Here is a 16,608-nt window from a genome sequence, read left to right as displayed (position 1 = left end):
ACCATTTAACCATTCTCCAAATAATATCCAAAGCTTGGAGATCAATTCATTCTTGGTATGTAAGTGACGAAAACATGGTCAACATTTGTTACTTATCCCTAATTTCCATACAAATGTGGTTGTCTACCTTTTTGAAATGCTTCAGTTCTTCTGAACATCGGAAAACCATATGCAAAACAGCATTTGGCACCAAATTCTAAGATATTGACTTAGTGATGATGGAGAAACTGCAATACATGAACAAATCAGCTTGATATGTCCTCTAGGAACAGAACTTTGGATTCCAAAGTCTACATGGCACTAGTGGAAATATTCATATGTAACTCTCATGTTGTTGTTCTACCCTGAATAAGCCAGGGTAACCAGTGTAGATGGTACTGCAGTTGTCACACGCAGAATAGCAGTGCCAGCATGATTAACCTAACAATGCCTAGCAAATGGGTGTTGCACACATAACTCAACTCTAAGACCTTAGTATAAGTGAAAGGAGACTCATTGTGATCTGTGAGATCAATTCAGCTTCTCAGCTGGACTCAGGCTAGTAAAGTGCAATATTCAAGTCATTGTGGTCTCAAGGACTATGATTAGCCATGATATTATTGAATGGCAGAAAGGACTTGAGGAGGTCTGGCCCTGCTACTAGCTCCTATATTCTTATGTTGTTAATGTTGGCTATAGCTCCCTAGACCGATCATGCTGGATTAATATAAGCTGTTCCTTCACATAGTGCTGGTTTAATGCTGGGTGTTTCCCTTTCTTCCCCCTGGATTGATGCTGGCTGTTCCTTCTCTTGTTGCTTGCTATCCCACAGAGTAAGTACATTTTTTCCCTTCTATGGGAATAGAATGGATGACTCTCAGTTACTTTAAGAATTATTTAATAATAAGGTTCTGGGTTACCTGTCTTAAAGTATTGTCATAGTAAAAAATTGGTTCAGCAAAGTGGCATTACATTTTGGTGATGTTTTGTTCTAAACTCTTTAAGTACGAATGCTTATATCTTTCAGTTTGTTGGTGAATGCTTAGGCCTAATATGCATCTGTAGTTTGAAAGATACGTGAGAGATATCACCCTAACCTTTGCTGAACTTTGTGAGATCATTAAATTTTGTCTCATTTTAGAGGGAAATTCCAGGCATTAGGAAATTCACATCCACTTGCTATGCTTCTGATTTCAATGTAGCTCAGAATGAGGTTATGTTGAAAAGCATTGACACTCATTCTTATCAGCACAACATGCCATCCTCAGCCCCAAATCCTGACATTTACCCACTGAGATATGGGCTTTCTTGTTCAGCTCCTCTTGGAGAAATGCTGTTAGCTTGTTGTGTGTTAGCTTCACTTTAACGGAAAACTGACTTTAAATACAGCATTCTTGTCCTTAAAAGTGCTTGCTTAGTCCTGAACTCAGGGTCCAACCACTATCATCCTGCCCAGGAATATTTTGATGAGTGGCAGAGCTGCTGGGACAAATAGGGATCTTGCTCTGTTATACACAGAACATAAAACTGCAGGACTTCAGATTTCATTACACATGGTGTTCCATTAAATTATGTCACAACATTGACAATGCAGGCATAAAATAATCCTGTAGCTCATGATACAGTAGGAACAGTGCCTCTTGGGAGCAATGTACCTTGGTCAGATGTCAGAAGTTTTCACTCGCTAACCAGGGGTATGAGCTGAAGATCTTCAATTTTCATAACTTTGCCATTGGTGGTTACATCTTCAGTGGTACAGGTTCTAAGCATTCTTTGACCAAGAGTTTGCTATTTATTTAGGTGGCTTGAGGCAAGACTTTCCATGATGACACTACTCTGATGGGTCTTAGGTCATTTCACTATGTAAAAGTGTGTTGTCAATTATGCTAGTGTGGCATGCAACAGCAAATTCTTACATATGTATAGCACCTTCAACATAAGGAAAAACATCACCTGGTGCTTCTCAGGAGTATTTTAAATCATAGTATGATAGCAAGCCATACGTTATGAAGTCTCTTGCACTCAATTAAATTATTCTTCTTTTTTAATTCACTTGTGGCCCATCTCTAGCTGCCCTGGAGAAAATGATGGTTAGTTACTTTCTTATACCACAACAGTCCATGTGCTGTTGGAATACCCACAAGCCCTTTAGAGAGGGAATTCCAGGATTTTTACTGTGACAGTGAAGGAATGGTGATATTTTTCCAAGTCAAGATATTGAATGACTTGGAGGGTGGTGATATCTGCAGTTCTTGTCCTTCTAGAAGGAATGATTATGGGTTTGGAAGTTTCTGTCTAAGGATCCTTGGTGAATCTCTGCTGTGCTGCTTGTAGACAATACATACTGTGACTATTAAGCATTGGTGGTAAAGGGAGTGGATATTTATGGATGTGGTGCCAAGCAAGTGGGCTGTTTTGTCGTGGATGGTGTCAAGTTTCTTGAGTGTTGTTGGATCTAGACTCATCCAGGCAAGTGGGAAATATTACATCATACTCCTGAATTGTGCCTCATAAATGGGCTTCATGGAATCAGGAGTTGAGTTACTCTCTGCGGTATTCCTTGCCTCTGACCTGCACTTGTTGCCACTGTGTTTATGCACTTGGTCCAATTAAGTTTCTGGTCAATGATAACCCCAGGGAGTGATAGTGGGGATTCAATGATGGTAACACCAGTGAATGTCAAGGGGTAGTAGTTAGATTGTCTCCTATTTGAGATGGTCATTGCCTGATATTTGAGTGATGTGAATGTTATTTGCCATTGTCCAGATCTTGATGCATTTCACCATGGACTGCTTCAATACCTATGGAATCACGAATTGTGCTGAACATTATGTAATCATTAGCAAACATTTCCACTTCTGACCTTAAGGTGGAAGGAAGGTCATTGATGAAGCAGCTGAAGCTAGTTGGGCTAGGACACTACCCTGAGGAACTCCTGCAGACATGTTCTGGAGCTGAGATGACTAACCTTCAACAACCACAACCTTCATCCAATGTGCCAAGCATGACCCCAACAGCAGAGAGCTTGACTCAATTGATTCCAATTTTTCTGGGGCATGGATGTCAAGGGCTGTCACTCTTACCTCACCTCTGGAATTCAGCTCTTTTGTCCATGTTTGAACTAAGGGTGTAAATGGGGTCAGGGATAACTCTGGTGGAACCCAAACTGGGTGTCCCTGAGCAGATTATTGTGGAGCAGATGCTGCTTGATAGCACTGTTGATGACACCCTCCAGCACTGTACTGATGACCGAGAGTAGACTGATGTGGTAGTAATTAGCTGCTCTGGATTTGTCCTGATTTTTGTGTACAGGATATACCTAGGCAATTTTCCACATTGTTGGGTAAATGCTAGTGTTGGACTTGAAGAGCTTTTCTTCGGATGCAGCAAGTTCTGGAGCATAAGTCTTCAGGACTATTGCCATAATGTTGTCAGGACCCCTAGCCTTTGCAGTATCCAGTGCCTCCAACCATTTCCTGATCTCACATGGAGTGAATCAAATTGGCAAAAGACTGGTATCTGTGATGCTGAGGACTACTGGAGGATCATCTACTTGGTGCTTCGAGCTGAAGATTATCGTGAATACTTCAAGCCTTTTTTTGCACGGATACATCAGGCTCTTCCTTCATTGTGGATATTTGTGGAGTCTCCTCATCCAGTGAATTGTTCAATTGTTCACCAACATTGACAACTGGATGTGGCAGGAATGCAGAGTTTAGATTAGATCTGTTGTTTGTAGGATCACTTAGCTCGATCTGTTACCCATTGCTTATGCAGTTTGGTATGCAGGTAATCCTATTTGGTAGCTTGTGATTCTTTAAGATTCAAGCTTGAAAACATACCTGAAAGTTTATTACTCAGACACAAATAGTATAGTAACTATTCTGGCTATACAATAGACTCAGAAAATCCAGTTTCTGAAAGCAATCAAACTTAGCCTTTGCAGGTGTTGATCTTCTGACTGCCCCATGAACTCTGACTCAAGAAAGCTGTCATTGATTTTTTTTTAATGTAAGTTGTATCATTGAAGCAAGCTGTCTTCTCACCAAATCTGATATTATAGCCATCCTGTGGTGTAATTGCTAAGCAGTTCAACTTGACATGGAGTCTTACTATTACAAAAGGGTACAAGATGACCCAGACAATCACAGACGGGTCATAAGAGCCTGCCTGGGTGCTTCCATTGTTCTAACCAATACCCTCTAACCAACACCTCACAGGGATGTGGTCAACATGTCTGTCCGCTAGAGAAAGGGGGTGAAATCATGGAGAGATTTGAAAATAAGGACAAACATTTTAAAGCCAAGGAAACCTGAACAATTGGGAGCATTTTTGCTTTAAGAATCTGTGTTAAAAGATTAGACTCTGAATAAGTAATTCGAAGGTACACAGAGATTCCTCTAAATTCGAGGAGAATATGGTACCATTTGATAATAGCCTCCCATGAAAGGAGAAAGTTGGCAGATGTTACAAACAAGTGTGTTTTAATGCCCTTGGAATGCAGAGCACTGTGTAACTGGAATCCTTTTCCTCACATCCAGTCCTATTTTCAGGCTCTTCTACTTTGTCACACTTTTTAATTTAACTATGAAAACATATGCTATTTCCATAAACTGAATCAATAGCTTTTCATCCTCATGAGGATTGAATTTATTTTCTTGCTGTTCCCACAGTGACGCACTTTGTCAAGGTGTATAAAGAACTGTGGATTTAATGTTACAGTTAGGAAATACATTTATACAAACAAAGGAACACATTGATTCAACACGTTAAGACATACACTGGTGTAGTTTTAAAGAGGAAGCATTTAGTCCAAAGACTGATGCAAATATGTGTTAAAAACCAGGCCCAAGGAACCTCTTACTTATCTCATCTCTCAGCTTTATTGTGGAATCCAGAATAATTATTGAACTGTGAAAGTACTGAAGGTGGAGCAAAGTCTAGCTAGCAGCCATGTGCGAGAGATGCACAGTCCTACTCTCTCTTAGGTCTCAACCCAGTCAACTTGCAGCCACTTGTGAGCCTCAATTTGCTCCATTAGAAATTTGACATTGTTAGTCAGCCTGTAAATGTAAATTTTCTGCTACATAAAATTAATGGATAGAAATGTTGTGGATGGAGAGTAAAGTCACCATAATCGCAGAGGATCATAGAGCTGCTCTCTCATTAGAGAGAGAGAATGATGACAGGTGGTGTGTTTAACCTGGGGGTACCATGTCTCAGACAAGGGGAGAGCTTGAGAAAGGTGTACCTTCCTGATGCAGGAATTGAACCGGCGCTGCTGATATCTCTCTGCCCTACAAACCAACCATCCAGACTGTACAATATCCTGATATACTCTTTGAACATGCACCAGGAGTGCAGAACTGTGAACATTGGTTGCTTTATTAATGTGTTTGATAATTGGGTAACAAATTATTTTTTTGTTGAGACAATTTTCCAAGCAGAAAAATTGAGGCAATACATAATCATGGACCAACTGTAGGGTACACACAGCGACTGTACAGGTGCTGCCATATTGGTAAAGTTATTGTTTTAATCATTTGGGCAGCACCTGTACAGTCGCTGTGTGTACCCTACAGTTGGTCCATGATTATGTATTGCCTCAATTTTTCTGCTTGGAAAATTGTCTCAACAAAAAAATAATTTGTTACCCAATTATCAAACACATTAATAAAGCAACCAATGTTCACAGTTCTGCACTCCTGGTGCATAAAACAAGTCATAAAGATGGAAACAAGCCCTTCAGTCCAACTCATCCATGTTGACCAGATATCCTAAATTAATCTAGTCCCATTTGCCAGCACTTAGCCCATATTGCTCTAAACCTTTCTTATTCATATACCCATCCTGTCTTTCTTCATTAAATTAACCTATTTTCTAATCAACCTGTTCAAAGATGTTATGACATACCCCGAAACAGGTGGGAGTTGAACTGGGGCCTCGTTGAACTGGGGCCTCTCAGTTCAAGGGTAGAGACACTATGATTGTGTCACAACAGGACCCTGCTTTTCAGATTTTACACTTGCAATTAAAAGTCAAATTGGCTGTACTGCAGGCGACTGCAGAAATTGTGATTAAGATGGCAGGAGCTAGATCTGCTTTTCTCAGGATTCTTCAGTGCTTAGTGTGGACTGAACTAAACTCTACTCCATCCAATTCCAAACATTTTGTATCAATATTTTTACATGAATCTTCAAATTCTAAACATCCATTAGTTTATTCTTTCACTCAGTATTTGCTATTGAATGTTTCAATGTCCTTTCAGCAAATGACCTGCTGACAAATCATTTTAATCGAAATGTGATAACATCTAGGGAAAAGTCAGACTTTATTTTTCTGCACTTATATTCTGAAGTTACTACTTTGCCGGTCTAAGAAGTGGATATCTTGTACAGCACTGAGCCAAAGAAATATTCTAAACAACTGAAAGAATGCAATGCGAAACTGTCAAGAAATTCCTGCACTCAGCCAAAATGAACTTGTTGCCTTCCAGTGCGGACATGTTCAGCTTCCTTTTACTCACATTAGCCTTGAAAAATTACTCACTGGGTTCACAATGTGAGCTCCATCCGGTTCTTTTATTAAATGCAGAAAACAACAAGCTATTTTCCAGAATCATGCAAACCAGTTGTATTGCGGAGAAAGATTTTAAATACTCAAGATGCAGAATCTACCAGGGGCCTGGGCAGCAAGGGTGATGGCAGGATTTGTGGCAGAATCAGATAAGAAGTCCAATGAAGACTTTCTCATTATTTCACTCCATCTTTTATGCTTTTCACAAGTGGCGAGGCAGGACACTCACTAGGTATTGGCAAGTTGTCAATTGAAAGTGACTTGAACTTGTTAAATGCCTTGTTGGTGGCCCAACTTGCCTCGGTATTGTTCAGCTTCCTATTGTACCACACTTGCCAAGCAGACTGGACATTGAGAATACTTGAAATGGAAACCCCTGCAGGCACCTGGCAGATTCCACTCACCATTTGGTCCGAAGGTCTTCCATGTTTTATACTGGCACTGGCCACATGCACCGCACGTCCATTGACATTGGCATCTGACATGTGCCTGTCTGTAAGAAACCTCATGAACATCTCTTATCTATTTACAGGACACTTCTGCTGTCAATGCTGCATCTCACACAGCAATGGAAACTATCATTGTAATGTTGCAGCAAGGACACAGTGTATTCAGGGACATACACTCAGCTCATGTACTGGGACCAGGCTGCATCCCCAGGTTTGTTTCTCAATCTCATTGTGTTCACTCACCCTGAGCCCTAACTGGATGCTCATGGTGTCCCTGCCTTGTATTACTGTGTCTTTCTGTTTTGCACTTGGTCCCGAGGCAGAGATACCAGGTTCATGTTCCATCTGTCATGGCTTCCTGGTCAGTGTGGGCATAAGGGAAGGAAGTTTGTCATAGTTGTCAGCAATTCTACAGATGCAGAAAATAATTGAGAAGGCTCATGGAATGCATTGCCTTTATATCGAGAGGACTAAAGTACAAATATGCAGAAGGTATGCTGCAAGAGTACAAAACCTAGTTAGACCCAACTTGGAATGTTTTGTGCAGTCTGGCTCCATGCCTGAGGAAGCATATATTGGCCTTGACAGGAGTACCATGTAGGTTATCAAGATTGATATCAGGAGTCAAGTTATGAGGAGAGATTATATAAATTAGGCCTTTTATAGAATTGAAAAGTTAAGGGCGATCTGATTGAATTCTTCAAGATATTATCAGGGCTAAAACAGAATAGATTAGGATAAATTATTGCCACTGATTGGGGATTTTAAGATAGTATTAACATTAAGGCCAGACTGTTGAGGAGATATATGAGAAAACAGTTCTGCACTCAAAGGGTGGTAGAGGTTTGGAACTCTCTTTCACAAATGGCAATTGATACTAGGTCAATTGTTAGTTTTAAATCTGAGATAATGTTTTGTTAAACACAGGTATTAAGGTGATTATGGGCCAAAAGCAGGGTTGTGGAGTTAGGCCGCAGATCAGTCACAATCTCATTGAATAATAGAACAGCTTCAAGGGGCTGAATAGTCTCCTTGTCTTGCTCCATCCCATGTTCCAGTTAATGGAGATAAAAGAGGGTGGCACAGCTATTATTTGATGCAGTTGGGAGGCGTCCTGAATGAATGGGCAGTGCAGAGGGCATGCAGGGTTAGTGGTGTCAGGGCTTGGGGTGGGTGGCAGCAAGTGTTAGAAGATGTTGCAGGCAACTGTGAGAGTTGTAGATTTATGAACCTTGGTGGGAGATGGATAAGCAGCAGAGATCAAGTGAGTGTGGGCTTTCAGAGAGAAGATGGTGGCACTTACACTCATTGTGTATAAAATGTCATTGGCATTCTTCTTACAGTGCTGTGTATTTCTTCAGATGACTGAGACTGCACTGGATGAATGTTTGGAACAGGCAGGAACGGTCTGGTGTTATGGCCTTTTCTGCTGGTCCTGCGGGGAACAGGAAGTCCTGCCTTTTCAGCACCCGTCCCGGCCAGAAACTGTGCAGGGCAGCTCTGGACTGACACTGCTGCCGCAGTGTTCCAAAGAAGCTCAAAGCAAACTGGAGGAAAAAAAACATTTTCTGCTTCAGCACTTTAAGAGCTCTAGGACTCATCATTGAGCTCTACAACTTCAAGGTACGACCTCTGTCCTTCATGTTCTTACATCCTCCAACTGCCCAGCTCTGGCTGTGTCTTGTTTTCACCTTGTTGACTTTGCTCTCAGCAAAGCGGACACATGCTCATCTTTTCATACCTTCATTAACACCGGGCGGCACGGTGGCACAGTGGTTAGCACTGCTGCCTCACAGCGTCAGAGACCCGGGTTCAATTCCCACCTCAGGCGACTGACTGTGTGGAGTTTGCACGTTCTCCCCGTGTCTGCGTGGGTTTCCTCCGGGTGCTCCTGTTTCTTCCCACAGTCCAAAGATGTGCAGGTCAGGTGAATTGGCCATGCTAAATTGCCCGTAGTGTTAGGTAAGGGGTAGATGTAGATGTAGGGGTATGGGTGGGTTACGCTTCGGCGGGGCGGTGTGGACTTGTTGGGCCGAAGGGCCTGTTTCCACACTGTAAGTAATCTAATCTAATCTAATCTAAACCCATTTTACATCCCTATCTCTCCTTTATCACAGTTGGCACTCCTTTTGTCTTTGCACCTTTGCAAACCTTGTTCCATTCATTCTTCTGACACCTCTGAATACAACATGCCCTTTCAGTTTGGAAAAGGGGTCATACTGGACTTGAAATGTTAACTTTGCTTCTCTTTCTCTCACTCCACAGATACTATCAGTTTCTCCAGCACTTTCAGTTTTCCTTCTGGGCTCCCTGTACCTGTCTGGGTGCTGAACAAGCTTTTAGCAATGGTATAGATGCAGGAAAATGTGGAGACGTTCAGGAAATCTACTGAGTGGCAAGTTGTTCTGGGGATAGTGCGTGGTAAGATTGGGTCAGAATTGGATGTGAAGGACGTCATAGGGTTGGGTAGGTGAGGAAACCTGTTCAGCCTTGCGATGGGAATCCATCTAGAAACTCAATGCAATTCAGAGTTAGTCAAAAATAACATAAGAGTCAATCTCCCAATGCTGCTAATTGACTTGTGCATGTGACTCTTGGCGTGGAAATCATGAATCTAAAATTTGGAATGGGATAGATGTGCTGACTGTCACAAAGGAGAGATTCAATTAATAATGCACAGAATTTTAGCGACATCATTGTCGCTGTTTACGATCAAATTGCAATATTTTCATGCCAAGTCAGATTTTTCTCTTATACTATATTAACTGACATGTGTCTTCTTGAAATATATAAATGCTAGATACCCAAATACTGTAGGGATCATTTTGGAGTTTACCATGCATGGGATGCTTAATGAGGAATTTATAATTTGAGATTAGTAGAGCAGGCTAGAGTTTTGCATTTTCTGTCCAGTTGCACAACTTATTTCAAAGGCCTATTGAACATTCTGGATGTAGTCTGCACCCTTTGGGAGCTGCTGCAATAATATTCAAAGAAGCTTGATACCATGCTGGACAAAGCAATGTGCACAATTGGCATCTCCTCCACCATCTCAAACAGCCGTCCCCTCTATGTACTGTTCAACATGACTGCCATATGTGATAGCTGTAGGATGTACTCTAAGTGATAGCTGTAAGTGCCAAGATTTCTTTAGCAGTGCCTCTCAAAACCATCACATCCCAAATAAGACAAAGGCAGCAGCACATGAAAATTCTATCCTGTACAATTTCCTCCGCCAAAAACATTTCTGATCACACAACATCTCAACACAGGGTGGCATGGACAAGTTGGGCTGAAGGGTCTGTTTCTGTGCTGTGAACCTTTACAATCCTATGGATTTGTTTCACTATTTCTTTTCTGTTACTGGGATGAAATTTTAGAACTCCAGAGAATGCTATCACATTAAAGATAAATGTTATATTTGAGGTAAAGTACTGGGTGATTTGAGAAACTCATGGTGGGAATCCTTGCTGCACAACCCATTACAGTGAATGGGCATCATTTAAGGAAGGCAGAAATCATGCAGAAACCAAAAGCTAAATATATGAAACATTGCAAAACGCAGCAGGACTGGCTGTATCTGTGGAGTGAAATTAGAGTTAGCATTTTGGGTTCAGTGACCCTTCTTCAGAATTGATAAAGTCCGAAGTCACATGACACCAGGTTGTAGTCCAAAAGGTTTATTTGAAATCACAAGCTTTCGGAGTGTTGCCCCTTTGTCAGGTGGAGTGAAAAGAAGACACACAGGCAGAGAATTTATGGGAAGTGAGATCAAAAGATCATAAAAATGGGGTGAGTGGAGTGTTGCCAGGCCAAATAATAAGTCTCTACAGGTGATCAAGAGTGCCAGATGGTGTGAGTAAAGTGTTAGCAGCTGAATAATAAGTGAAGGGATAGTCTATAATCTGATTAATTAAGACAGACAGATAATTAGACAAATCAAAAGACTGGAATAACATGACAGGGAGAAGAGTTGCATGCGGAGGGTTTAACCAAAATAACAATTAATTCAAAACTGTACAAACTAATTAAGGTAAACAATTAAATTAACAAGTTATCAAGGTGATAGTGTCAAAACAGGACAATAGATGATTTTGCACATACAGAACAGTATCATGGAGTTACATGTAGTGAGACATGAGCCCAAGATCATGGTTGAGGCCATCATCATTGTCTGTGTGTCTTCTCTTCACTTCACTTAATAAGGGACCACGCCCGAAAGCTTGTGATTTCAAATAAACCTGTTGGACTATAAACTGGTGTCGTGTGATTTCTGACTTTGACCATCCCAGTCCAATATCAGCACATTCACATCAGAACTGATAATTAGGAAAAGGTTAGTAGGCAGGAGATGGGATGGAGGGAGAGGAAGATTAAACGATAGGTAGAGGTAAAGCTCAAAGACAGAGAAAAAGAGTTGGAAAGACAAAGGAGTGGGTAAAAGTAAGTCTGAAGGAGAGAGAGAGAGACAGACAGGCAGAGAGATGAGGGTGAGGGCCCAAGTACAGGAGATAAGTCAAACCCAGTTCAGGGTCCTGTCAACCACAGTGCTGGGGAATCCTTGGCTGAAGGAGAAGGTGGACATTTCAGACTCCCCCTTGTTGAAGCTGACAATATCAGAACAGACTCAATGGAGATGGAGGAACTGGGAAAATAGAATAGAGTCTTTACAGGAAGCAGGGTATGTACAGAAAGCTGTGTGTGAGGATGTATAGTCAAGATCACTGTCTTTGAAGTGAATATTGGTGGCCAGCATCTCCACAGAAATGGAAACAGAGATGTTGAGGAAGGGAAGGGAGGAGCCAGAGATGAGCCAGGTGATGGTGAGAATGGGGTGGAAATTGGAATTGAAATAGATAAACTTTTCTAATTCCAGATGAGAATGGGAACCAGCACTGATGATGTCATCAATGTACCAGAGAAAGAATTGTGGGTGGGGTCTTGATTAGGATTGGAACAAGGAATGTTCCAGCCACCCCACAAAAAGACAGGAATGACCGGGGCCCATGTGAGTACCCATGGCCACACCTTTGCCCAGAAGAAAGTGAGAGGAGTTAAAAGTGAAGCTGTTAAAAGAGAACATAGGAACTGGTGTAGGCCAGACATTCCCTTCAGACTGATACAATATACAATTGGATAATGGGTGATCCATAGCTCAATTCCAAGTACTTCTCTTTACTCCTTTTTTTTATACTGATATCCAAAAAAAACAATATCAATCTCAGTCCTGAAAGTTCCAAGTGATCTCCAGCATCCACAGAATTTGGGAGAGAGAGTTTCAGATTTCCACTATTCTTGCATTAAAAAAATGCTCTGGATTTTTCTCCAAGTCGGGCTTTTTGTTATTGTGCTCTTTTGTTTTGGGTTGTCCCTCTTCAGAGGAAGCAGATTTTCTGTGTGTATATTCAAAGTTTCCTGAATTTCTGAGAGTGAAGGGTGATTCAAAATCCATCCTTGTCAAAATGCCCCTTTTGGATGAACTTGAATCAAATCCATTCTGTCTTGGTTCAAGCTTTAAGAAATATTGAAAGTGCCATTTTGTAATCAGAACAACAAGTTCATTAAATTTCATTGTCTGGCCTGTGTGACATGGCTGCTTGTGCCCTGCTCTTTTTCCAATGTGACAACAGTAGCTACTGCTACAGACAAAGGGGAATGGGGATGAATTAAAACTATGTTTGTTTTCCCCCCTTGAGTCTGATATTGTTTGATTAACTTGTTTCCCTTTTCATTCCTGTTCCTTATCAAGCCCTCCATTACAATGCTGAAATAAAACCCATAGTAAGATCCTTTAAAGTGAAATCCAGGATAGATTTTATTAATAAAACATTCAAAATGTGGCGGAATTGCTTTACTACTATGTATGCACATGCAAACACTCAGGATATTAAAGAAGGCAGCATAGGAGAAGAGATGCATTATAAATTACAAGCTTTGTTAAATCCAGAAGTATTTAAACTCAGTTCATATAAGGTATAACTTTGTGGAGGTCAAAGTTCAGTAATGTTTCCTCAGTGAGCTGGGCTCAGTTAATTTCCTTCTTGCAGGCCAAGTGTCAGCTTCTTTCCAGTCAGGAACCTGGAGACAGAGGTGGAAGCTTCAAGCTCAGCCAGGAACCCTGCTCTCCCACTGGAGGTCAAAGAGCAACTGGCTTACCCAATCCGACGAACTCAGAATTCAGTCATGTGACAAAGACATGTACTTCAGAAGGCCCACCTCACTGGGATAATTGGACGGCCTTTCAGCGAACAGTGTAGCCGAACAGTTTCCATTGGAGTTTCCGTTGTGAGGCAATGGTAAAAGCGTTAGTACCCATTTTAACGGAATGATTTTTTTCCTGAGCTGGCTAAAGACAGACAACTCATTTCCAAGCTCTTTGTTTCGTTAACCTGAACTATACAATGCAGGGGCAAAAACAGAAATTGCTGGAGAAACTCGGCAGTTCTGGCAGCTTCTGTGCAGAGTTAATGTTTTGAGTCCAGTGATCCTTTCTCAGATTTCAACTCCCACCATGACATTATACTTCAACAGTACTTAACTGACTGTGAAACACCTTTTCCTGTTTCTGGGTCATGAAAGGAACCACATTAAAGCAAACTTCTTTTTTTTTGATTTTCTTTATTTGAAATATTGAAGATTATCAGTGTCAAGCATGGTGAGGGTGCAAGAACTCTTGTCAATTGCGTGAGATAAGCTCAAACTGAATCATTTTACATCCACAAAGTGGTTTCCACAATGGAAGTAAGAAAATGTTGTGGTGTGATAAGGGCTGCCGATTGTTACAAGCTTGCTTTGTGTTACTGGTGAATTACGATTCCAGCATTGTGTTACCAGTTTGATAGTTTCCTGATTTAACATGCTGTTGTTTCTGCATCATAATTGTCATAAAAGTCAGAGGTGAGATGAAAGTAATTTATTTTGTCCAGCAAGTTGTTCTGATCTGGAACATACTGCCTGAAGGGGCAGTGGAAACAAGTCAATTGAAGATGTAGACCCCAGGAGGATTTTAACCTCTGTGTTGCTGGACAAATCTGTGCCAGGCTGCCTTATTTCATTAAACTGGTAACCTTGCTTTGAACAGACCATATTCCTAGTAATTCTTTTGATCGATCTCAAAACCGAGAGGTCCCTTCTGGGATCTACATCTTCATAATCATACCTTTTAAAAAGAAAATGGATAAATACTTGACAGGGATAAAATTACAGACCTATGTAGAAAGAGCAGAAGAGTGGGACTAAGTGGATAGATATTTCAAAAAGCCAGTGCAGTCACTGTGGCCCAAGTGACCTCCTTTTATGTTGTAAGATTCTTTGGCGTCCCACGTTCTTATTCCACACAGTCTCTTCAAGACACGACAGAGGTTGTCTTGTTCTTCAGTAATGAAGTCTGTCCTGGATTAAACCAACTTTTTGTTCTTTTCAAAACAAGCAGCTTCAGTGGGGGCTCTGATGGTTACTTCAAAGCTGTCTCTTGCTTCTGCAACCAATCTTAACATCAATAATTTATGCATCTAAGAAATGCTGATATAATCATGTAGTAGAGGTTTTGGACCTATAATCTTCTTGAATAAACCACCTACACATAATACAGAGCATGGCGCTTGCCAGTCTGGCTGTAATATAGTCATTACAGTTATTTTGTAAAATTAATTGTTGACGTTCAATGAGTGGAATACTGATGGAGTATTGCTGGAGGTGCCATGGTTAGATAAATGGTTAACAGTTACTGCTTGTAAATGAGTCAATGACTAAATCAAAAAAGATCCCCCACTGACCCCGGTGTCTGTGCCAGTATTTATCCCAACTAATAACTTTAAATCAAATAATCTACTGATTTATTTTGTAACTGTTTATTATAGCTTGTGTACAAATTCACTGCCATTTTGCCTACATTTCCACCACAACAATACTTCATTTGTTGTGAAGTGCTAAGTTTTGAGCTCAGCTAAGACACCATAAAAATGCAAATATGTTTTTTCTTTGATTGCATGATCAGGTGTTTGCATTGTTGGACACAGCAGATTTTTGTTAACAGAAGGCATTAAGAGATGCAACAGGAGGATGTATCCCATTAAGGGTGCAGATTAATTATGTTCTCATTGGATGCTGGACCAGGTTCCAAGGACTATGTGGTTTACTCCAGTCCCTATGTTCCCAAACCATGCTTTTCCAGTTATGGGCCAACAGCTTTCACTAACTTATATTCAACTGCCATAATTTGGCTCCCTCATCACTTCAGTTAATCTTTGATTCGTACTGATGATCAAAAAATGTAAGTCACAAAACAAAATCAAGGATTATCTTTCTTAACCTTGCGTGCAAAGTTACTGTTGGCAGTGGAATTAAGAACGTCATGGTAACCATAGCTACTGTAACAACTGAGTTGTTCTGTATGATGTTGTTTTAAGATCTTATAAGAGTGATGGAGCTAAAGATAAATTGTTTTGCATTTCAAAATCCCTTTCCAGTATCTTATCTGTACGATGTTCCATTTAACTCAATCAAGCCTTTCGAAACTTTGTATTTAATTTAAATTATGCAATGCAACAATTTTGCAGAAATTGAACCTCACATGCTGCTGAAAGGCTCACCAATTAGAACATGTGATGAAGATACATGAAGGCTGGCCTGTATCCAGTGAAAATCACTGCCCTGAGGAGAGAAAAGCAAAAAGTGGAACTCCATTTACTTTGACAGCCTGAATGATTGTGGCAAGTTCTGAATCTTCAAATAGTCATCCTCGTTTGGTTATTTTACATCAGCTGCCCAGCGTCCAGATCGTACTTGAGCAGCTACTGTCCCAGAGACAAAACCATGCAGTTTTTTGGTGGAATTTGCAGTACAATTGTCTGACTGATAACTGTGAGAGGAAGAAGCATCTAGGTCAAGGATATTGACGAAGTACAGAGAATGGAAATTTACAGGGTTCATTGAAATATGAACGTGGCAAACTTTGCATTAGTTATGTGAATTGTTGAACTTAGAGTCAGAGAGTCAAAGAGATGTACAACATGGAAATAGACACTTTGTTCCAACTTGTCCATGTTAACCAGATATCCTAACTTAATTTAGTCCTATTTGTCAGAACCCGGCCTATATCCCTCTAAACCCTTCCTATTCATATACCCATCCAAATGCCTCTTAAATGTTTCAATTGTACCAGCCTCCACCACTTCCTCTGGCAGCTCATTCCATACACGTACCACCCTCTGCATGAAAAAGTTGCCCCTTAAGTCCCTTTATATCTCTCCCCTCTCACCCTAAACCTATGCCCTCTAGTTCTGGGCTCCCCCACTCCAGGGAAATGACTCAGCCGTCGATGCTCCAGGGAAAACAGCCCCAGCCTATTCAGCCTCTCTCTAGAGCTCAGATCCTCTAACCCTGGCAATATCCTTGTAAATCTTTTCTGAACACTTTCAAGTTTCACAATATCCTACAGATAAGAAAGAGACCAGAGTTGCACGCAATATTCCAAAAGTGGCCTAACCAACATCCTGTACAACCACAACATGACCTCCCAACTCCTATACTCAATGCACTGACCATAACAGAATGCATAACAAATGCCTTCTTCATTATCCTATCTACCTGCGACTCCACTTTC

This window comes from Chiloscyllium punctatum, chromosome 41 (genome assembly GCF_047496795.1).
Source record: "Chiloscyllium punctatum isolate Juve2018m chromosome 41, sChiPun1.3, whole genome shotgun sequence".
NCBI classification, from domain to species: domain Eukaryota; kingdom Metazoa; phylum Chordata; class Chondrichthyes; order Orectolobiformes; family Hemiscylliidae; genus Chiloscyllium; species Chiloscyllium punctatum.
The sequence above is the reverse complement of the archived record's forward strand: the minus strand, read 5'-3'. Positions refer to the sequence as shown.